The 22876-nt window shown below is 40.9% G+C and overlaps 1 protein-coding gene across 1 annotated transcript in view; it reads left to right on the top strand.

The window, feature by feature from the left end:
• The first annotated feature begins 1987 nt into the window (after window positions 1-1987).
• Window positions 1988-22876, top strand: part of GIGYF2 (GRB10 interacting GYF protein 2) — a 139007-nt gene continuing 118118 nt past the window's right edge. Inside the window, 2 exon segments of the mRNA XM_021690376.2 lie at window positions 1988-2027; window positions 7748-7813. The gene's annotated coding sequence lies outside the window, so the exon portion shown is untranslated.

Genomic DNA, 22876 nt, shown 5'->3' on the forward strand with positions numbered 1-22876 from the left:
GTCTGCCTTTGGCTCAGGTCATGATCCCAGGGTCCTGGGATTGAGTCCCAAGGCAGGCTCCCTGCTCAGCGGGGAGTCTGCCTCTCCCTTTGTCCCTCCCCCTGCTCGTGCTCTCTCTCTCTCAAATAAATAAATAAATAAAATCTTAAGGAAAAAAAAAAGAGTGGGATGCCTAACCAACTGAGCCCACCAGGCACCTCTGAGGACCTTTAAATATGGGCATATCTGAAGCAATAAGTTCAGGAGAAAAATGAAGGGGAAGGGGATGATATGGGTCTAGAGTTCAGCAGAATGAGATTGTGAAGGGTCCATTTGAGATTCTGCATTTCTAACAAGCTTCCAAGTGATGCTAATGCTACTGGTTCATTGGTCAATTTTAAGCAGCAAGGACATAAAGATCAAGGGAATCAAGTGTTGCAGATAATAGGGAGTGGTCAATCACACTGAAGATAGGAAAGCCCTAAGTCAAGATCAGGACTGAAAAACTCCAGTTATCAGTTTGTAGGTTGAGGTATCTAAGAGCAAGCATTAGAATAGAAGCCACATTGGAGTAGTTGATGATTGCTTGCGGGGTATGGAAATTGGATGAGTATAAATAAATCTTTTGTGTAGTTTGGCTTTGAAAGGGAACAGAGAGGTAGGGAGGCGGTTGCAGGGGGAATTGTAGTTTTTACCATTAACTTTTAAGATGGAAGACCTTTGAGTATTTTATTTATTTTATTATTATGTTATGTTAATCACCATACATTACCTCATTAGTTTTTGATGCAGTGTTCCATGATTCATTGTTTGTGTATAACACCCAGTGCTCCATGTAGAACTTGCCCTCCTTAATACCCATCACCAGGCTAACCCATCCCCCCCAACCCCCTTGAGTATTTTATTTTTTACTTTTTAAAGTAAGCTCTATATCCAACATGGAGCTTGAATTCACAACCCTGAGATCACAAGTTGCATGCTCTACCAATTGAGCCAGCCAGCTCAACTTTTGAGTATTTTAAAAAACTGTTGAGGTGCGCCTGGGTGGCTCAGTCAGTTAAGCGAGGGACTAGATCTTAGCTCAGGTCTTGATCTCAGGGTCATGAGTTCAAGCCCCTCCTTGGGCTCCATGCTGGGTATGGAGCCTACTTAAAAAAAAAAAAAACTGTTGAGAAGGATCCTATAAAAAAGGGAGAGGTTGGATACACGAGGAAGAATGGGATGACCTGAGAAGGGTTGAGTTGTCAGATATAAAAATATAGGATACCCAGTTAAATCCGAATTTCAGAAAAACGAGTAACTTTTCAGTGTAAATATGTCCCCAATATTTCTGGGCGTCCTGTATCTTATCTGCCAACCCCCAGAAGGGAGATTTTTAGGCAAAAGGGTTATAGCCCCTGATATGGTACCAGGAGGGGGTCGGAGTTGTGTAGTCCTCAGCTGTCACATTTCAAGACTCTAGAATGAGTTTCCAGTTCTACCAGAACCGTTAACAAGTAGAGACACTGCTTTAAATTTCAGCTTTTGTCGTTTCACCATTTTCTCTAGAATGGCAAACTGGCAGGAAAATGCTGGGTGAAAAGCTGTGGAAAAGTTCTACTGTTGAAAATCAGCTCGTAAATGATAAAGAGCTTTTTGAACTGCGAACGGGCTCTGGATTGGGTGCATAGGACGGTGAGTCACAGGGTGTCTGGCCGGGGTCCAGCTTTGGACACCAACTCTACTCAACTCAAGGGCAGGCAGGGAGCCCCATCCCAGGGACCCGCAGGCGCCTGCGCCCTGCCCCAGCCCCGCCCCCTTCTAGCCCGGCATCCGGGGCTCAGGCAGGGGCGTGTCCGGGGGAGAGGGGCGGGGGGCAGCGGAAAGGAAGGATGTCGTGGGAGGCTGGATAAGCGGGTAGGGAGGCGAGGCGGGGCGGGGGCGGAGCAAGGGGCGTGACGGAACGAGCGCGCTGTCACGTGATGTGCGTGGCGACGTGTCGGCCATCTTGTGTTGTTGAGGCTGAGGACTGACTTGGGTTCTGAGAGACTCCCTGTCCCGGACCGCAGGTAACCAGCGACTCCGTCTCTCTCCCCTGCCCGGCTCCGCTTCGCGCCCCGACTCCGCCGTCTCCCGCCACCCACACGGAGCCGCCGGGGCCTCCCGCCCCCTCTCGCGTCCTCGCCGCTCCTGCCCGACCCGGCCCAGCCGCATGGACACCCACAGGCCGCCCCGGCAGCGGCTGCGGCCGGCTCGGGCGTCAGGCGAGGGGACAGGTCAGGTGCGGGGCCGGAGGGAGCCTCCTCCCCGGCGGGGGGCACGCCGGTCCCGGGCGCGTCTCGGCCGCCGAGCCGGGAAGCCCCCTCCTCCAGGGCCCGTTGACATCGCGGGGGGGGTCGAGGAAGGGAAGAGGGTGGTGGGGTGGGCAGTGTCAGGCCGATTTGCTCAGGGCCAGAGGGTTTCCCTTCTGCTACCTGCTCCCCGGGCCGGCCACCCGCCCAGCAAGGGGGTGCCCGGGATAACAGCTGCTTCGGCCAGACAGCTGCTCCTGCCGGTCCTCCTTCCCACACCTGGCCTCCGGGAGGTGCGCCTTTGCCTTCCTGACCGAGCATCTGCACTGGGGAGACTCCTTCCGTGGCGAAAGGATTGGGTCTGGACCAGGCCTGAGGCAAGGTGGAGCCATGATCTGAACCTGGGACGAGGTTGGGAAAGTCAAGCCCGAGGCAGCTTTGGGACCCGAACATTCACGTCAGGTTGAAATGGGCATTAGTCTTTACGTGTCAGCAGTTTCCCACGAAGCACTTTGAATACTTCAGTTTTGTGACTGAAACATAAATCAGATTTATGTTTTCGACCACAGAAGGGTGTATGAAAGCAGCAGCTTGTATGATCGTGTTTGGGAAGCAATAACGTTGATTTGCATTTATGTAGCACTGTGTTTTGTTTTTTTCCTTTCCGTGAAAGAGCACTTAAGCACACCTAGTTTCTCTGTAAGGAAGGTAAGTATTCCAGTTAAACTTACAAGAAATTGAGGATTGGGCCGGAAGCTGTGAACAGTTTCTTATCCAGTGTTACATATCTTGAATTATAGGCAGTTTGGATTCCCAGTGTTGTGTGCAGGGAAGATGTTCTCTCCTGTAGTATTTCCTTTTTAGAATCTAATGACTTCTTAGATTTCAAACAATTTCCTCTTGTCAGTCGTTTCTGTACATTAACTTTCATCCATCTAATATTTGCAGTTCTAGCCTTACAGAGTTTGTTCATTTTGGTTAGAGCACAAATGTGTTCCCTCATTTATTGATGATTTTATGTGTTTTAGCAGTTAGTGTACCAGATTTTGGAGTGCTCAAACTGGATGGAATATGTGCTTTTCTTGTTACATCAGATGTTGACATCAGTAGAGGACACCAGGAAAAAAATTTAGAAGTTGCATGTATCTGGAAAAATGTCACACAGTTCTTCCTTTACATCACCATTGAGTACACTGGTAATGGTAGTGATTTATTGGGAAAGGGCTTTACACCTTTTCTATACTTGACAGCATTTTAGGATTTTGAGACTGAGGAGGAAGAAGGGACTATGTACTTCCATTTATTCATTCATTCATTCATGCATTCATTTATTTGACAACTATTGAGACTCTACTACACTGTTGGGTGCTGGGAGCAAAACAGACCAAAAATTCCTTTCTCAGTGGAGCTCATTTCTACACAGATAAATAAAAGCTCAGATAAAATACATAGTGTTGTGGTGAATGATGTGGAAAAAAAAAATGAGACAGGGGAAATAGGATGATAGGGATTTGGGGGTTAATTTGTGGGGGGGGGTGTTAATTTTAAGTAGAGTGCCCTGGGAAGGCTGCATAGAGAAGCTTATGTTTGAGGAAGGACCTGACACCGGTAAAGGAGCAATTCCTGTAAGTATATGGAGAAGGAATGCTCCAGACTAGGGAAGCTAGGACAAAGATAACTGAGGCAAAAACTGAAGTGGGAGCAGGTCAGGTGCTGGGAAAAATATGGAGGCTAGCTTAGCCAGAGAGGCACAAGCGAGAGGGAGGCCAGTAGAACCTGTGTACCTTACTCATTGGTACTAAGATGAGAGGGGTTATTCAGTGACTTAGAAATTTTTTCCACACCTCTTGTGACTATTAAAAGGGAGATCAGATTCTGGAGATTTGGGCCAGTATGCCCAAATCGCCTTCCCTCCATATGACACGCTCCACCCCAGTTTGGAAAAATTCAGCCTGCTCATATAACATATCTCAGGAAATTGTCATGAAATACCTTCTTAAACTTTAATTTTTTAATTTTTTAAAGATTTTATTTATTCATGAGAGAGAGGCAGAGGGAGAAGCAGGCTCGCCAAGGAGCAGGGAGCCCGATGCGGGACTTGATCCCAGGACCCCAGGATCATGACCTGAGCTGAAGGCAGACGCTTAACCGTCTGAGCCACCCAGGCGCCCTGTTTCTTAAACGTTTATTTTTATTTTTATTTTTTTAAAGATTTTATTTATTTATTTGACAGAGAGACAGAAGAGCACAAGCAGAGGGAGTGGCAGAGGGAGAGGGAGAAGCAGGCTCTGCACCGAGCAGGGAACCCGATGCGGGACTCGATCCCAGGACCCTGAGATCATGACCTGAGCCGAAGGCAGACGCTTAACCATCTGAGCCACCCAGGCGCCCCTCTTAAACGTTTTTAAATGAGATGGGTGATAAACTGCCTAAGGGATTTCTCAAAAGGAATTGCTTTCAAAGAAGGGGATCTTTGGAATATTTCTGAATATTTGAAAATGTAGGGAAATTAATTTGCTTTGAAGTTTAGACACATCTTAAGACATATAACCTGAAAGAATGATTGAATCAGCATATTAACTTACATTGTTCTTTTTTAAAATTTTTTTTTAAAGATTTTATTTATTTGACAGGGATACAGCGAGAAAGGGAACAAAAGCAGGGGGAGTGGGAGAGGGAGAAGCAGGCTTCCCACTGAGCAGGGAGCTTGATGCAGGGCTCGATCCCAGGACCCTGGGATCATGACCTGAGCCGAAGGCAGAGGCTTAACGACGGAGCCATCCAGGCGTCCCTTAATTACGTTGTTCTTAATCTGATTAGTAAGAATTAAGAATTTCTCTTAATTCTGTTCTGTCCAGCCTAGTTTTAAATGTCTCAGGGTTTCTTCCACTAATTTATTTGTCTTTTATAAATTTTACATGTACAGAACTTTTTGTGCTGAGTTTTTTATTTCTCCACTTTTACTTTTCAGACTAATTCTCCAGTTCTTTGGTACTTATAAGCTTTTTTCTTTGGAATTTTTTTTTTTTCCCGATTCCCATCCAGCTTATCTCCATATGCTTATTACTAAGCTTTCAAAAATGTTTTCTTTCATTTTAATTCACCTGAGGAATTTAATATCTTGGTTTTGAAATGCTCTTGCTGGTGAGTCAAGTTGCATATATGAAAAATAATTTGTCATAGCTTGCTTGAAGCTCATGAGAAGAGAGGAATTACAACTTCAGGGTGTGAGTGGAGCTCCTTGTCTAAAAAGAGACATGGCAGTGATAGGGATGAAATGGTATTTTAACGAATTGCCTTTTTCCCTCTCGTTCCTTTGTTGAATTTTTGAAATGACATTTCCATATTCTGTCTTTGATGTCATATCAGCTCATTTGTTCTCATGACTCTGCATTTTAATACTCCGTATGTTTTGTGTGTGTGTGTGTGTGTGTGTGTGGACTTTCACACTGGAAGATGACACTACTGATAGTGATTGTTGTCTGGGAGGACCTTTTGGGTGAAAAGATTATTCCTGTCCCTTTTACCCTTGCCATTCTAGAAGATATTTGATTTGTGGCATTTTCAAAGACTGACTTCATTTGTAGTTCTCTATTATTCCCTGCTGATTAAATTTTCAGTACTTTCTGTTTTATTCTATTTCTTATAGATTGTAGTGGGACCAGTCTCATTAGGTTGAATCTACAGCCTATGTTGGTGTTAATCCGGGTATCTTAGAGGCAAGTTAAATGTCCATTTTCCTTCAGCAGTTTGAATTGCCTTAACATTATTTGGTCATCATTGTAAAACTCTGAACCCAAACCTATTTTTCCCCTTTAACCCTCCTCTAGGATTTTATGGTGATAAAGTTCTAGGATTTCCATTCATTTTTAATGTCCTGAAAAGTCACATATTTTTAAATATATAAGTAGATTTTCACTCCATAGGCAAGCTTACTTATAGTTAGAGTCCCAATATTTTTTGACCTGATTAGCATTTTTTCATTTTTTATGCTCTCAGGTGACTGAGAAATATAGTAGATTAATTAATTATACAGGAATGCAGAATGATACTTTTGTTGAATTGCATATATATATATATATATATTTTTTTTTTTTTAAAGTAAGCTCTATGCCCAGCTTGAGGCTTGAACTCACGACCCCAAGATCAAGAGTCGTGTGCTGTACCGACTGAGCCAGCCAGGCACCCTGAATTGCTCATAATTTTTTGTATGAGGTTGAGGGAGAAGATGGGCGAGGTTTGAAAAACAAAAGAATATTCCCTTAAGTGGCCACAATTTAAGTTTATAAAAATATTTTCAACCTATTATATACCTACCTACTTCAAGTTATTAAAGTACACAATACTGTATTTTCTTGTTAACCACAGAGTTTCATTAATTACAAAGAACTTTAATTTATACTTGTAATAGGAGATACTCTAGAGCTTGTTCTCTTGAGTTAGGCCCAGAGAAGACTTTATTACCTTGTTCTCCCTTCTTTTTCTTCTGCATGCCCTTACAAAAGTAGACTTAAGTGCATAAAGTTGATTGACCTTTAGGACATTATAATTACATGGCTACTTTTTTTGCAAAAATAAATCACAAGGCAGAAGTGGCTTACGTTGCTTTTTTGCTGTTAATAAAATTATCAACTTTAATTTGTAATGTTTTTTGACTCATAGCAGCATTCAAAGCATTATTTGATTTTAGCTGAGAAACCGCTTGAAGTTACTGTGTTTCAGTCCACTCCTTGTCATTTGAAATATCACCATCTGTGGATTTTTTTTTTTTTTAAGATTTTATTTATTTATTTGACAGAGAGAGACCAAGTAGGCAGAGAGGCAGCCAGAGGGAGAGGGAGAAGCAGGCTCCCCGCTGAGCAGGGAGCCCAATGCGGGGCTCGATCCCAGGACCCTGGTTTCATGACCTGAGCTGAAGGCAGCCGCTTAACCGGCTGAGCCACCCAGGCGCCCCATTCTGTGGATTTTTAAGATGCTGTCTCAGTAGAGTCTTAAAAGAAGTTTGTGATTTTGCATCTGAAAGTACGCCTGGAGATTTGCTCCTTGGGCATTTTGGCAGTGGTTCTATTTCTTGGGGTCACTAATTATTTGCATAGGATATATCCTGTATTATTGTGTTGCTGGCTGTCATTTTTCTATGAGGTATGCTTAAAAATTAATACTAAATCCCCGTAATGTGGTTTTGAATGAAAACCCCAAGTAATCACTTTCCTAAACTTTTTATTTCCTAAACCCTCATTTGTTAGCTTCGTCCGAATCACTTAGAACTTTTGTTAAAAACATGTATTTTTTAGTCCCACTCCAGAGCTACTGAGAGTGACTCTTTAAATGTTAGGAAAGTGGAAGTTGGTTTATAAGCACACAATGTGATTCTAATATTTTAACCAGGTTAGGAACCATTTCCTGTTAAAACTATTCATGATAAGAAATTATATTTTTAAAGTTGCCTAAGAGATTGATTATTGGGTCAATTATTTTAATACTTTTGTTATTTACAGTGTTAAAAGGACCTGAACAAAGTCTGCTCACACCTCCTGCTGTGAACCAGCAGAACTTTTGAACAGGTGAGTGTTGAAGGGAAGCACAGAGCTGAGGGCTTATGCAAACATAATTTTTGCATTTAAGGTTTCAGGGGTTTTTGTCCTGTTTTTTTCCTGAGGTTATAGATACTTCTCGGGTACTGCTCAGATTTCTTATGAACCATAAGAATAATCATGCCCTTTCTGCATTGATCCTGGTGTGGAATTTGTGTCTTAAACTGTTGTAATGATTTTCTGATGGCGTGAAACAGGAAGAGGAATGCTTTGAGGGCAGGAGTAAGGAGGTATCTTAAAGAACCCGAGGGCTGTTGGCGTTCATGAAGGACATGAACCAGAAACTGGGAAACATTCAGGAGCCAGGACAGTCCAGATAGCACTTACCTCCGTGCTGGCTAGTCAGTGTCCTCTCTTGTCTCTTTTTAGCCTGCTTTAATTGTCTTTTCACAAGCTGTCCTTTTTCTGCTTTAACACATGGGAAGAAAATCACCACTTTATTCCTGGAACCACATATGAACTCAAGCTCTAGTGCCACTAGCCAACTGGTTACTAACTCATTGTCCATGTTTCAAATTCTTGGGAGGGAAGATTTGACTGGTTGAAGTTTGTCCAATTCTCTATCATTGGTCTAGTTAGTATGGCCATAGGGTTGGAGTCTAGAAATACAAACATAATTGAAAGATCCCACTTCCAAGAGTGGATGCAGGTTGAAGAGAAGGTGTAGTGTTGGCTCTTCTAGGCAGAAACCCACAGAACTTTCTGGATGTTTTTCCTTTCCTAGAAAAATTCCCTGTAGATAGGTTGGCAGTTTCAGTTTATATGTCCTGAAGAGTTAAAATATATGCATATCTTTTGGTCAGTGAGGCCCAGTAGGTCTCATAGAGCATCCTTGTTTGAACTTTCTAGTGCAATGTTTTAACAAAAGTTCTTGAGTAAGGGGGTTCAGAGGAGTGTTTGCGAAAAAGGTTTAGCAAATGAACATAAGCAAGTGAGAGGCTTGGTTTGTGGAAAAATTCATTGGTTATTTATTTTTCATTGATTGCTTTTATAAATTTTAATTTCTGGGTACTTTTTATAGTATTAAGCACCCTTGAGTATTAGGACGCCATGGAGAATTTGAAGAGTGGGACTTGCTATATGTGAACATATATTCACCTTATTTGAATGGTAGCAGGGATTTTTCACTGTTGAGAAAGAATCAGTGAGATAGAATATAAACTTTTGTATTGACATGTTTTTGTATTCTAGAATTATTAGGTAATACTGAAGCAAGCTTTTTTTTAATGGAGTGTTTTGAAGCCCTGTTTATTTTTGTTTATAGCTTGTATTTACTTGGTGACATCTAATTACTTCATTTTTTAATGACTTAAATCTTGTTGGTATATTAGTGTATTGAGATTTTTGATGCAAAGCTTAGGGATTACTAATAAAAGTTATGTATTGTAGAGTGATGTATCCAGTGACAGGCCACAGATGAGACTTCCTATGATACTTTTTTTAAGCCAGGGTTTCTTCAGCAGATTGCAGCTGAATTCATTTTTAAGGTAGAATAGCCTTCTCATATTGTATGTTTTCTTTAATCTGGATTTTGAGGTAAGGTGTATTCAGGCTTATTGAGTTAAGGCTTTGTGAGGTTTAAAAAGATTTCCACATAATCTGTATAAAACTTCCACAGGCTTTGGGGATCCCTCTCTGGAAAACATTGGCTTGTGATGAGATTATCAAATGACATGCTAATGTTTATGGCATTGTAATTTTTCCTAGAATAGGTTACTGGCTGCTAATTTTGTTCTTTAACCAAAAGGGAGAAAACTAGAAATGTTTACATACTGTTCGGAAGCTGTGGGGGGAATGACAGTTACAGCTTTTCTTCTTATAGTGATATTGTGGCCAATATGTTCTTTGGGAACAAAGCTCCTTTGCAAGTTGTCCTGGGCCTGGAGGAAGTCTTGGGAACTCTGGTCTCTTCCGTATTGGTTTTTTGGTTGCAGTTAGTGACAAGAATTGGCACCTTCTAATTGGTAAATCATGGCTCAGGCATTGAAGGCATGGTCATATGCAGGGGCTCTCATGATTAGCTCCTTGAGGATTGAGGTGATATCGCCCACACCATGGTCAATTGAGGGACTGGATATGAAACCATCCTGTAAGATCAGTGGGTCAGAGAGCCTTAATTTATCTTTTGCAACCTGACACTCTTCTTTAGTCTTTTAAACTATTTCTACCGTTTTTTTTTTTTTTTTTTTTAAGATTTTATTTATTTATTTGACAGAGAGAGGAGAGAGCCCGCACAAGCAGGGGGAGTGGCAGGCAGAAGGGAAGCTGGCTCCCTGCTGAGCAGGAAGCCTGATGCAGGACTCAATCCCAGGACTCTGGTGGGATCATGACTTGAAGGCGGACACTTAAGCACTGAGCCACCCAGGTGTCCCTCCACTATTGTTAATGAAGTTTTTGGTAGTGTGTTGGGAGAATCTATTCTCTTCCCTACCCAGAGGGCTTACTGTATTGCTTAATTGAGTGATGCAGAGGGGTAGATACAGTTGAAGGATAGTGGAACAGAGTGGGAGATTGGGAAAAGGAGAAAAAGTGACTTCCACAAAATGAATTCCTCTGAAACTTGCAAGGAAATGGAGAAAAAAGAAAAAGGTAATCAAGCAGTATTGAGCACTGTATCGTTATGTAGTGAAAAGTTTGTGACTTTTTAAAGCAGTGAAATGGGGACACCTGGGTGGCTCAGTCGGTTAAGCGTCTGCCTTTGGCTCAGGTCACGATCCCAGGGTCCTGGGATCGAGCCCTGTGTCGGGCTCCCTGCTCAGTGGGAAGCCTGCTTCTCCCTCTCCCACTCCCCCTGCTTGTGTTCCCTCTCTCGCGGTCTCTGTCAAATAAATAAAATCTTAAAAAAAAAAAAAGCAGTGAAATGTAGGTTTTAATTTTCTGTTAATAACCTTAAATAAGTTAACCTCTTGTAGTCTTATTTCCCTTACCTGTAAAGTATATCCCACAGTGGTTGTGGGAATTAAAAATCTAAAATGCCCTGTGTAATGCCTGGCACCCAGTAAATGGGCTCTCAATAGATGGTAGCTTTTATTATTGTTATTGCTATGTAAATAGGTGCATTTTGATTATAAAATTTCATCCTTATAATCTGAATAGAGACATCAGTGAGTTTTCTTTGTCTTTTTTGTTTTGTTCTCAAGCCAGTCAATATTTAAATAGCTGCTTTGTGATGAGTCCTGGGCTAGCCATAGTGGTGAGCAAAAAACACAAGGACCTATCTTCATGGGGCTTATAGCCTAGTGGCAGAGTCAATCAAAAAATGATATAAGTAAATTTCAAAATGTGAAAAGTCTCTCTGTCCTTGGAAAAGATACATTTTTAAGACCTAGATACTTTTTAAGTTAAGTGTTGCATTTTGGATCTTGGTGTTCTTGTTGTCAGTGATATTTTATGCCTCTTGATAATGCTTTTCAGGGTATGTATGTTTGTTCTAAGTTAATTTATGTATTTCTTTTGTTTGTCATTTTTTTCTTTTTCTCTGAGATGGACATTCTCAACTTTTTGATCTTAGGACTCCTTTCTCTTTTTAAAAGTTAAGAGGACCCCAAAGAGCTTTTGATTTTAGTTCCGCGTGTTTGTATTATATTGAAAAATTTAAAATGATTTCTTCATTTAAAAATAACGATAATCTCATTACATGGTTTTGTTTTTTTTTTAAAGATTTTATTTATTTATTTGAGAGAGAGAATGAGATAGAGAAAGCATGAGAGGGGGGAGGGTCAGAGGGAGAAGCTTACTGTAACCCTGCCGAGCAGGGAGCCCGATGCGGGACTCGATCCCGGGACTCCAGGATCATGACCCGAGCCGAAGGCAGCCGCCCAACCAACTGAGCCACCCAGGCGCCCAATAATCTCATTACATGTTAACATAAATATATTTTTAAGAAAAACACCCATTTTCTAAAATATTTTTATTTTATTTTTTCCTAAGATTTTATTTATTCATGAGAGACAGACAGAGGCAGAGGGAGAAGCACGTTCCCCGCGGAGCAGGGAGCCCGATGCGGGACTCGATCCCAGGACCCTGGGATCACGACCCGAGCCAAAGGCAGACGCTTAACCGACTGAGCCACCCAGGCTTCCCAATTTTCTAAAATATTTTTATATTTGGTGAAAAGAGTGGCATCGTTTTACCGTTTCGCAGATTGCTTTTATGTCTTACTTTTTGGAAGGCAGCTGAATTCTCATATCTGCTTCTGCATTCAATCAGTTGCTGTTTATTACTTTGGTTCAGTATGGGAAGGACATTCATCCTTACGGAGATATGTATGTAGTTGGAAAAGGGAGGAATATTTTAAGAGCTTTTCCAAATTGCAGTTATTCTTTGTACACCAAAATTTGACAAATAGTTTTTAAAGGTTAGTTGTAATGTGAAATTTGAATTATGTCAACGCACCTTTTATATTTTGTTACATTAAAATCCATTGGTCTATCTCCCACCTTAAATGAATATTTTATATAACACAGTATCAAAAAATTGCATTCATATAAATCATTACCCATCAGGAAAGCCTTTAATTATTGGGAAGGTCTTAAGTACTGGAAAACTGATCAAACCCATGATGGTGAATAGTTCTCCAAAATTTTTTTTTTAAAGATTTTATTTATTTGACAGAGAGAGACACAGCGAGAGCAGGAACACAAGCAGGGGGAGTGGGAGAGGGAGAAGCAGGCTTCCCGCGGAGCAGGGAGCCCGATGCTGGGCTCCATCCCAGGACCTTGGGATCATGACCTGAGCTGAAGGCAGACACTTAACGACTGAGCCACCCAGGCACCCCATAGTTTTCCAAAATTCTAATTTTGCTTGAAAGCTCAAATTTTATTATTGGAAGCAAGTACTGACAATTGTTTTTGTTTTGTTTTTGAACAAGTGACCGTGTCAGTTCATTCATTTTTGAAAAAATGTCTGCTAAATACCCAGGTCTTTTTGTCACTTACTCTTTCACTGCTTTGCATGATCAATGCAGTGCCAACACTGAAAAGTGCAAATAATATCTTAGTATTGTTATAATAGTAATTTTGACATCGTGAGTACCTTGAAAGAGTTTCAGAAGACATTACTTTGAATTGCTCTTCTGGGGAGTGGAACAGTTTTCAGTGTTCTGTTTACATATGATACATAGGTTTTTTGTTTTGTTTTTGTTTTTTATTTTATTTTTTTAAAGATTTTATTTATTTATTTGACAGAGAAAGACACAGCGAGAGAGGGAACACAAGCAGGAGGAGTGGGAGAGGGAGAAGCAGGCTTCCCGCTGAGCAGGGAGCCCGACGCGGGGCTTGATCCCAGGACCCTAGGATCATGACCTGAGCTGAAGGCAGAAGCTTAATGACTAAGCCACCCAGGCGCCCTATTTTAATCAATTTAAAGAAAGATGATTTAACATAAAAGAAATATAAAATGTTAATCTTGGAATGCATTACTCTTTGAGGGAGGCAGTCTATTTTTAGTAAGCTTAGTCTTTTTAAACTCACCTTTTTTTGAAGTATAATTTACATAGAATAAAATGCCTTCATTTTAAGTGCACTCATATTAAATGTACATTTTGATGAGTTTTGATAAATGTATATACCTGTATAACTGTCACCACAATTAAGATATGTAACATTTTCATCACCTGTAGAAGTTTCCTTCTACTTTTTGCAGTCATTTTCCCTTCCTCACTACTGAATCTATTTTCTGTGACTGTAGATTAATTTTGCTTCTTCTAGGATTTTACATAAATGGAATTATTCAAAATGTATTCTTTTTGGGTCTGGCTTCTTTTGCTCAGCATAATGTCTGATTCATTCATGTTGCTGCATGTATCAGTAATTAGTTTTTTATTGCTGAGAATATTGGGTATGACTGTTACAGTATTTGTTTATCCATTCATCTGTGGGTAAACATTTGGGTTGTTTTTGCTTTGGAGCTGTTAGGAATAAAGCTGACCTTAGTTTCATGGCATGGGTAGTGATTCAGATTGTGCTGGATTACAGTGCTTATCAGAACACTGTAAATTAGGAATTTAAATTTCTTTTATGGTGAGGAGAAAAGCCAGCAGAGCAGCTATAATTTTTTTGAAGATGTGCCATAAAAAGGGTAATTAAGAGAAATAAATAGTATTTTGCAAGGTTTCATATATAATGTATGGTCCAGATAGATGTAGATAATTATTTTGAGTTTTGATGATTTTTCTGGGAAAAAAGTTCTTTGTTCCTTTCCTAGGGTTAAGTGTATAGTAATAAAATGAATAATTGAAGTCTAGTTTTGCTTCATGAAGTTTTGCCATCAGTAAATGTTTAACAGATCATATTTTCAAAATTATTCAAAAATGTTTGCATGTTGGGGCACCTGGGTGGCTCAGTTAAGCATTTGACTTCAGCTCAGGTCATGATCTTGGGGGCCTGGCTCAGTTGGGAGTCTGCTTGTCCCTCTCCCCCTGCTAGTGCTCTCTTGCTCTTTCTCAAATAAATAAATAAAATCTTAAAAAAAAAAAATGTTTACATGTTAGGGCACCTGGCTGGCTCAGTCAGTAGAGCATTTGACTCTTGATCTCAGGGTTATGAGTTCAAACCCATATTGGGCATGGAGCCCACCTTAAAAGAAAAAAAGTTTGCATGTTTAAAAATGAAGATCAGATGGGTGCAAAAGGAAAGAGTGTTTTCTGCTGTAATAGTTGGGAGAAGAGTTTCCTTTTATTTTTGTGCCTTAAAATTTTTTAAGTTTTTTTTTTTTAGTAATCTCTACACCCAATGTGAGGCTTGAATTCACAGCCCTGAGATCAAGAGTTGCATACTTCACTGACTGAGCTAGTCAGGCACCCCCTTAAAATAGTTTTTTAAACTGAGTTAATGTTCAAAAACATACAACTTTTACAACTTTTGGGGTGCCTAGGTGGCTCAGTCGGTTAAGCGTCTGCCCTCGGCTCAGGTCATGATCCCAGGGTCCTGGGGTTGAGCCCCTTGTTGGGCTTTCTGCTCAGCAGGGAGCCTGCTTTTCCCTCTCTCTTCCCCCCCCAAATAAATAAATAAAATCTTAAAGAACTTTTTTTTAAAGTTTTTTTTTTTTTAAGATTTTATTTATTTGATAGAGCGTGCATGCATGAGCACGAATAGTGGGGAGGACACAGAGGGAGAGGGAGAGAGGAGGGCTCCATCCCAGGGCCCTGGGATCATGCATGACCTGAGCCGAAGGCAGATGCTTAACAACTGAGCCACCCAGGTGCCCCGGTATTAACTTCTATGACATTTATGTTGGTGTTGTAAAAGTATTTCATACAAACCAGGCAAATACTTTTTGTGAGAATTAAGATCTGCTTTGTCATAAAAGTAATTGAAGAATATTGTTGCAAATTATGAAAATAGGGATAAAATCATTAATCTCACCTCACTAATATTTCTTCATTTCTCTCTTCTCTTTGTGTTTTAATGACATACGCAGAATTAGACTCTTGTGTGCAAACCTCATTGTACCTGTATTCTGTTGAGTGAACGTGCTGCTTTTATAGGATTGCTTCCTGTCTTTATAAAGACGAGTGATGTGGTATATGTGGTTCTCCTTCATGGTTCCTTTTCATTGTTTTACTTAGCTTTTTTTTTTGAAGTTTGAAAAAAATGCATTTTGAGACCTATGTATTTTAGCCTAGTGACTGAATATTGCTTCATTTTATTTATTAATTTTTTTTATTTTTTTTTATTTTTTTAAAGATTCCATCCATTTATTTGAGACAGAGAGAATGAGAGAGAGAGAGCACATGAGAGGGGGGAGGGTCAGAGGCAGAAGCAGGCTCCCCGCTCAGCAGGGAGCCCGATGCGGGACTCGATCCAGGGACTCCAGGATCATGACCTGAGCCGAAGGCAGTCGCTTAACCAACTGAGCCACCCAGGCGCCCCTATTTATTAATTTTTTAAAGTAATCTCTGCCCCCATTATGGGACTCGAATTTATGACCTCGAGATCAACAGTTGCATGCTCCAGGCACCTTGGTAGCAGAGTTGGTTAAGTGTTCTGACTCCTGATATTGGCTCAGATCTTGATCGCAGGGCTGTGAATTTGGGCCCTGTGTTGGGCTCCGTGCTGGGCATGGAGCCTACTTTAAAAAAAAAAAAGCGGGCGGGGGCACCTGGGTGGATCAGTTGGTTGGGCGGTTGACTCTTGATTTCGCCTTGGGTTTAATCTCAGGGTTGTGAGTTCAAGCCCCATGTTGGTTCCATGGTGGGTGTGGAGCCTACTTAAAAAAAAAAGAGTTGCATGCTCTACTGAGTGAGCCAGCCAGGTGCCCGCTATTTTAACCTTTTTTAAATTGAGGTGTAAGATATAGTAAATAGGTGCACAGATCTGAAGTATGTACTTGGAAAAGTTTTACATATGTATATACTTCTGTAATCACCAATTAGATCAAGATTAGTGAACATCTCCAGCACTCCAGAAGGTTCCTTCTTCTCCTTCTTAGTCACTAGTTCTACTTCCCTGATGAGCATATTTTTGACATGTGTCACTTTTTGATTACTTTATCTATTGAACATCGTATCAAAGGAATCACACGGTCTGTGTTCTTTGGTGGCTGGCTTTTGCTGAACGTGATGTCTGCGGAGATCCATGCAATATTGTTATCAGTAGTTTTTTTTTTATTGCTGAGTTTTTGTTTTATGAACAATTTAACTTTCTTTAAAAATTTTTTTTAAAGATTTTATTTATTTATTTGAGAGAGAGAAATGAGAGAGAGAGAGAACACATGAGAGGGGATAGGGTCAGAGGACGAAGCAGACTCCCTGCTGAGCAGGGAGCCCGATGTGGGACTCGATCCCAGGACTCCAGGATCATGACCTGAGCCGAAGGCAGTCGCTTAACCGACTGAGCCACCCAGGCGCCCCTAACTTTGTATTTTGAAATAGTTTGAAGTTTACAGAAAAGTTGCCAAAAATTACTAAGATTTTTTGTGTGCTCTTCATGTAGTTCAATGGTTTTTACCATTTTCTATATTTATCATTTATTTCTTTCTCTGTGCATATATGTATGTAATTCTTAACATAATTTATAATATATAACATTTTATATAAGTTTTTTCTATTTCATTTGAGAGTATGATGTAGACCTCATGCTTCTTTTCCCTTAAAACATTTCAGTGTTGTTGTTGTTTTTTTTTTTTAATTATTTTTTGGGGGGGGAGGGCTGGAGAGGGGGAGAGAGAGGGAGCCTGATGTGGTACTTGATTCCACGACCTTGAGATCGTGACCTGAGCTGAAATCAAGAGTCAGACGCTTAACTGACTGAGCCACCCAGGCACCCCTATTACAATTTTTTAAGTAAGCTCTCTGCCCAGTGTTGAGCTTGAATTCATGACCCTGACATCAACAGTTCCATGATCTACCAACTGAGCCAGCCAGGCACCCCTTCAAGGTTATTTTCTGTTTTTCCTTTTAAGATTTTATTTATTTATTAGAGAGAGAGAGCACCCGTGTGCAGGCGCACACCCAAGTGGCGGGGAGGGGTAGAGGGAGTGAGAGAAGCGGATTCCCCACTGAGCAGGGAGCCTGACATGGTGCTCGATCCCAGGACCCTGCGATTGCCACCTGAGCCGAAGGTAGACACTTAACCAACTGAGCCACCCAGGTGCCCCTTCAATGTTATTTTCTAGGAATAAGAACATTTTCCTACATAATCACAGTAAAAATTTCAGTCATAATTAACATTGATACAATACTATTACCTAACCCATAATTCCTATTCAAATTATTACAGTTGTCTCTTTAATGTTTCTTACAGCGTAATTTTTGTTGGTTCAAGATGAAATTAAGAATTGTACAGGCACCTGGTCTTTTTTTTTTTTTTTTTTTTAAAGTTTTTTTTTTTTTTTTTGAGAAAGAGAGAATGAGAGGGAGGGAGAGAAAATGGGGGGGGGGGGGGGGAGAGGCAGAAGCAGGCTCCCTGCCGAGCAGGGAGCCCGATGCGGGACTCGATCCAGGGACTCCAGGATCATGACCTGAGCCGAAGGCAGTCGCTTAACCAACTGAGCCACCCAGGCGCCCAGGGCACCTGGTCTTTATATCTCTAAGTCTCCCTTAATCTGGGATTTGTTTGTTTGTTTGTTTTTGTTTTTTTGACTCTTATAACATATTTTTAGAGAGTATGGTTGATTGATTTTGTGTCTATCAGTTCGGGTATATCTGATGTTTTTTCAAGATGATCTTCAGTTTCTGCATTATTGTCAGGAGTGTAACAAATACTGCTGTATTCTTCTCAGTGCATCACATCAGGAGGCATGTGGTGTCCATTTGTCTCAGTATTAATAATGTTACCTAACTTAGTAACAGCCAGATGGAAGCGATGCATAGGGCAGGGTATGTGGGAATGGGTACAGAGCTTCAGTGCTCTCTCTGGCATACCACCTTTCTCCTTGAAGCTCCACTACAGTTTGTTTATTCATTCTTCTGTTGATGATCATTTGCAGTGATGAACATAGTAGCCACATGTCAGTTTTTGGTAATTATGAATAAAGCTACTATGAATATCGTATCTTTGTCTTTTGGTAAAAATTTCACTTGAATATTTATCTAGCAGTGGATTATGGGATCATGGGGTAGATATATATTTAGATTTGATAGATATTGCCAAACTATTTTCTGAAGTGGTTGAACTAATTTGCACTAATGGAGTTATTAATTTTGTGTTATCTTACTCCAGATTTGGCTAAGGTAAAAATAGTTTGCTGCTGGAATGCGGACAGAACTCTTCATTTATTTGGGACTGTGTATGTGAGGAGTGCTAGAAGGGTAGCTCTTTTTTCTGTCCTTGGGAAAATGGAGGTAAGGAAGTGTGGGGGCAGATTTATGTTCCTAGGTGTTCATTCTGGTAGTCTTTGTCAGACTGTGCATAGTACTGCCTGGACTTCATCCCAGATTTGCCATAGATTTTTGGGGGCTAAGTTTTACATATCCAGGAGATGGAGATTTGCAGGAGTGGACAATTTTTTTTTTTTTTAAAGATTTTATTTATTTATTTGAGAGAGGGTATGAGAGAGAGCAAGCACATGAGAGGGGGGGAGGGTCAGAGGGAGAAGCAGACTCCCCGCCAAGCAGGGAGCCCGATGCGGGACTCGATCCCGGGACTCCAGGATCATGACCTGAGCCGAAGGCAGTCGCCCAACCAACTGAGCCACCCAGGCGCCCCGGGAGTGGACAATTTTTATAAAAAGATTCAGGAGGTTTTAAAGGAGTACATGTTTTGAATTGTTAGTAGTGGTAGCTAATCAGGTTGTCACGAATTCTAGAAGCAGTATCAGGGAACACTTTCAGGGTCGAACTGTTAGCTGCTGTGCTGGATTCTGATTCCGCTTTGGCTTCTCCTCGCTGTGTTTCTCCAGTTAGGACTTAAACTACATATATCTGCAGCTCCTTCATGTTAGTAGTGATTGTGTTTGCCCAGAAGTTGTCTGGCTTCTTGACACTATGCCAGGTTGTGAGAAAATGGTAGACTTAAGAGCTGAGAGGCCAAGGTCTCCCTTTTCTTTGTTGCAAACCCAACAATAAGAAAGAGCTGGGTTGATTTATTCTCTCTCCTCTCTTAAACATGCACTCACATGCACACAGTGATAGATGAGGTCCCAAAGAGGAGCTGAGGAACCCAGGAAAACTAGAAAAATACACAGAGAAAAAGGAAAATAATTATACTAGTAATTAGAGATAAAATAATTGCTAGTAGGGGCTAACGTAGCACAGAATTGTTAAGATGTTGACAAAAAGGCCAGGTTATATCACATTCATGGTTAAGTACAGGATGCAGTTTATCAAAGAAGACCAATTTCCTGATGTTAATCACAGAGGGAATATATTAGTTGAATTCTCTTATAAAGAATTTTGAGTAATGGACAGGTCTGAAAGAGTGGTTATTTAAGGAATATTTTGTCAGCTATTTTTAAGTCAACTCTCAGAAATTTGAGGGTAGACCTATGTCTGAGGTCCTTATCCCAGAATTGGAGTAGCCAAAGAAGAGAAAAGGTCAGAGGAGGGTGGTGAGAACCTTTCCTTCTGTTCTGTCATAGTTGGTTTTGGCATGAGAAAGATACGCTAATAGGGTGGTCTCTGAACTAAAGAATATTTTGCACGCATTCTATCAGAAGCACTTTATGCCATTATGCCCACTTTATGTCCTTTTCCGACTCCTTCCTCAAAGGTTTGGGTTCTTCTATATTTCAGAGATGCTAGGACCAGGACTTGTTCTCAGAATTCTTGAGACCTGCTAACTCCACTATGTCATGTGTGAGGTCATGAGATGAATGAAAGTCCATCTGGTTATTCATCCTTTTTGTTGTCTCATCTCCATAACCACTGAGTTTTTTTCTCCCATTGACCCAGTCTCACGGTTTCATTCCTTTCCAAGAATTTTTATTGAGGTTTCTGACGTGTTATTTTTGTGTGTTAAACCTTTTCATATGTTAAGCTGTTCATAGGTTGTTTTTCAGCATTATTAAGGTAACTGAAGCCCATCCTGCCTTGATAATTTTGCCTTCTCTTTAGCGCTCTGAGGTTACCAGTACATTTCCCTGCATAGTGGTAGCTGTGTCAGTAGGCAGAATCAGGAACTTTTTTTTTTTAAGATTTTATTTATTTATTTGACAGAGAGAGACAGCGAGAGAGGGAACACAAGCAGGGGGAGTGGGAGAGGGAGAAGCAGGCTTCCCACCGGGCAGGGAGCCCGATGCGGGGCTCGATCCCAGGACCCTGAGATCATGACCTGAGCCGAAGGCAGTCGCTTAACCAACTGAGCCACCCAGGTGCCCCTAGAATCAGGAACTTTATTCTCTTGCATTCATGGCCTGTTCTTTTCTTTTGCTAGAGTGACCATTCAGCCTGGTTTACTCCTATTGTCTCTGTGTAATTATTAATACCCTGCTTGCACACACATTTTCTGGTGTATATATGTACATAAACTGTACCCCTAATCTGGGACTTGAACTCACAACCCTGACATTGAGTCCCACGCTTAACAAACTGAGCCACCCAGGCGCCTCCCCTTACCACATTTCTATAATTACTCTTCAAGTCACCAATGACTTCATTGTGGAAGCCAATGAAGACTTTTCAGTCTTTGTCTTTTTTGATTTCAGTGTTTGAAACTTGAACTCTTCTATAGAAAAAAAATTGTGGCAGTACTATCTTTGTTGTATACACAAATTAGAAACTTACTAGGAAAAGAATTATCCATAATTCTGCCATTCAGAAGTAAATATTAACATCTTGGGACATACTTCTATATACCCACTAAGAATATATTTTAGAATGTGTTGAATGTTACTGTATTCTCTGTACTCTGTAACCTGCCTTGAACACTTAATATGTTGTTGACATCTTTTTATGTCAGTGAATGTAGTTATTATTTGTTATTATTACCTCTCTCTGTATAGGTATGTAGGTCTGGCTTCCACAATATCTGCTGAATTTCTAACACCCCTCCTTTCCTTTTAGATCTTGCTAATTCATTCTCCTCCTGGCATCTTGAATGATCTTCCTAAAGTATCAATTTCATCCTAGACATTTTCTTGCCCTAATCTTTTTATAGCTTTTCATTGCCCTTAGGATATAAAATACAAAGTCTTCTATGATATGGCCACTAATTTACCAATCTTCACTTTAGTTTTTAGCTTTATTGAACAAATGGATAATCTCCCCCAAGGATCCTGGTTCTTTCTCCTATCTGTTATAGATTCAGTGAATGTGGAGAAAGTGAGAGTCCATGATAGGGTGAAAGGTTAGTGCTAAAGATCTTTCATTGTGTGATCTTTTCTCTTCTTGCCCAGTATACTCCTGCATTGTGATTGCTGGGCTTTGTTCTTGTCCCTTGAGCTTGTCCCCTGCTTGACTTCTGCTGTGGGATAGTTTCATTCAATTTTTGGTTATAGTTATGTAAATTTATTTCCAAATCTGTTTTCTCATCCCCATCCTGACTCTGTCGTGGAATTCAAAGTCTATATTAATGGTCTTTTGGGGTATTTCCTCAGGTGTGCATTCATTTTGACCAAAACTATGAGTTCTTTCCTCCCAAATTTTATTTTTCTGTTTTCTCTTTACTTCCAAGCTTTATATACAGATTGAAAAAGCACTCCACCTCAGTATTGAATCCTGTAGGTTCCATTCCATTTCTGCATTCTCTGTTTAGATTTTCCTTTCCAGAGGGACCAGTGCTGCTTCTACTGAGGAAATGGAGTAGATACTTGAATGGACCTTGGTTTTATGCATGCCAATGTAAGGGAGGGAGGGCAAGGCGGTCCTTCCGGGGCAAAGGAATGGCATGAACAGAAGCACAGGAGGAGGAGAATGCAGTGGAGAGTAGAAAGTTCTCATTTGGCCTTGAGTTTGGAGGTGAAACAGTAGGAGATTGAATTGAGGAGGTATGGTTTATCAGATTGGTGGGGACCTGAAATACCAGGAGTTTTGCCATACATGGTAGGTTTATTTATTTATTTATTTTAAAAAAGATTTTATTTATTGAGAGGGAGAGAAAGCGAGAAAGAGAACACGAGCAGGGTGGGAGAGGGAGAAGCAGGCTCCCCACTGAGCAGGGAGCCCAATGCAGGGCTTGATCCCAGGATCTTGGGATCATGACCTGAGCTGAAGGCAGACGCTTAACTGACTGAGCCACCCAGGCGCCCCATACATGGTAGGTTTAATTGACTGTTTTACAGAGGGGTAGGCATGACCAAAGTGGTGCTTGAGGAAGATGATCTTGTTGGTTGTGAGTAGTTAAAGAGGGTGATTCAGGAAGCAAATTAGAAATTTTATTGTAATAATCCAAACATGAGTTAACAAAGAGTGCAAGAGGACTCTTGAAGGAGGAACTGACCAAATTTGAGACAAAATGACAGGATATAAGAAAGCAGGGAGGAAGGAGTTGCAGATGATTCTGTGCTTTTGAGTCTGGCTGACTACTGAACTGTGAGAACAATGGTACCTGATGAGTTGTTGATGAGGTAGATATCTAGGAGGATCAGGCAGCTGGAAATGCCATCTGGGTCATGGGAGAAAAAATGAAATCCGTAATTCACAGCAGGGCAGGGCGG

The sequence above is a fragment of the Neomonachus schauinslandi genome, chromosome 3, assembly GCF_002201575.2.
Source record: "Neomonachus schauinslandi chromosome 3, ASM220157v2, whole genome shotgun sequence".
In the NCBI taxonomy this organism is placed as follows: Eukaryota; Metazoa; Chordata; class Mammalia; order Carnivora; family Phocidae; genus Neomonachus; species Neomonachus schauinslandi.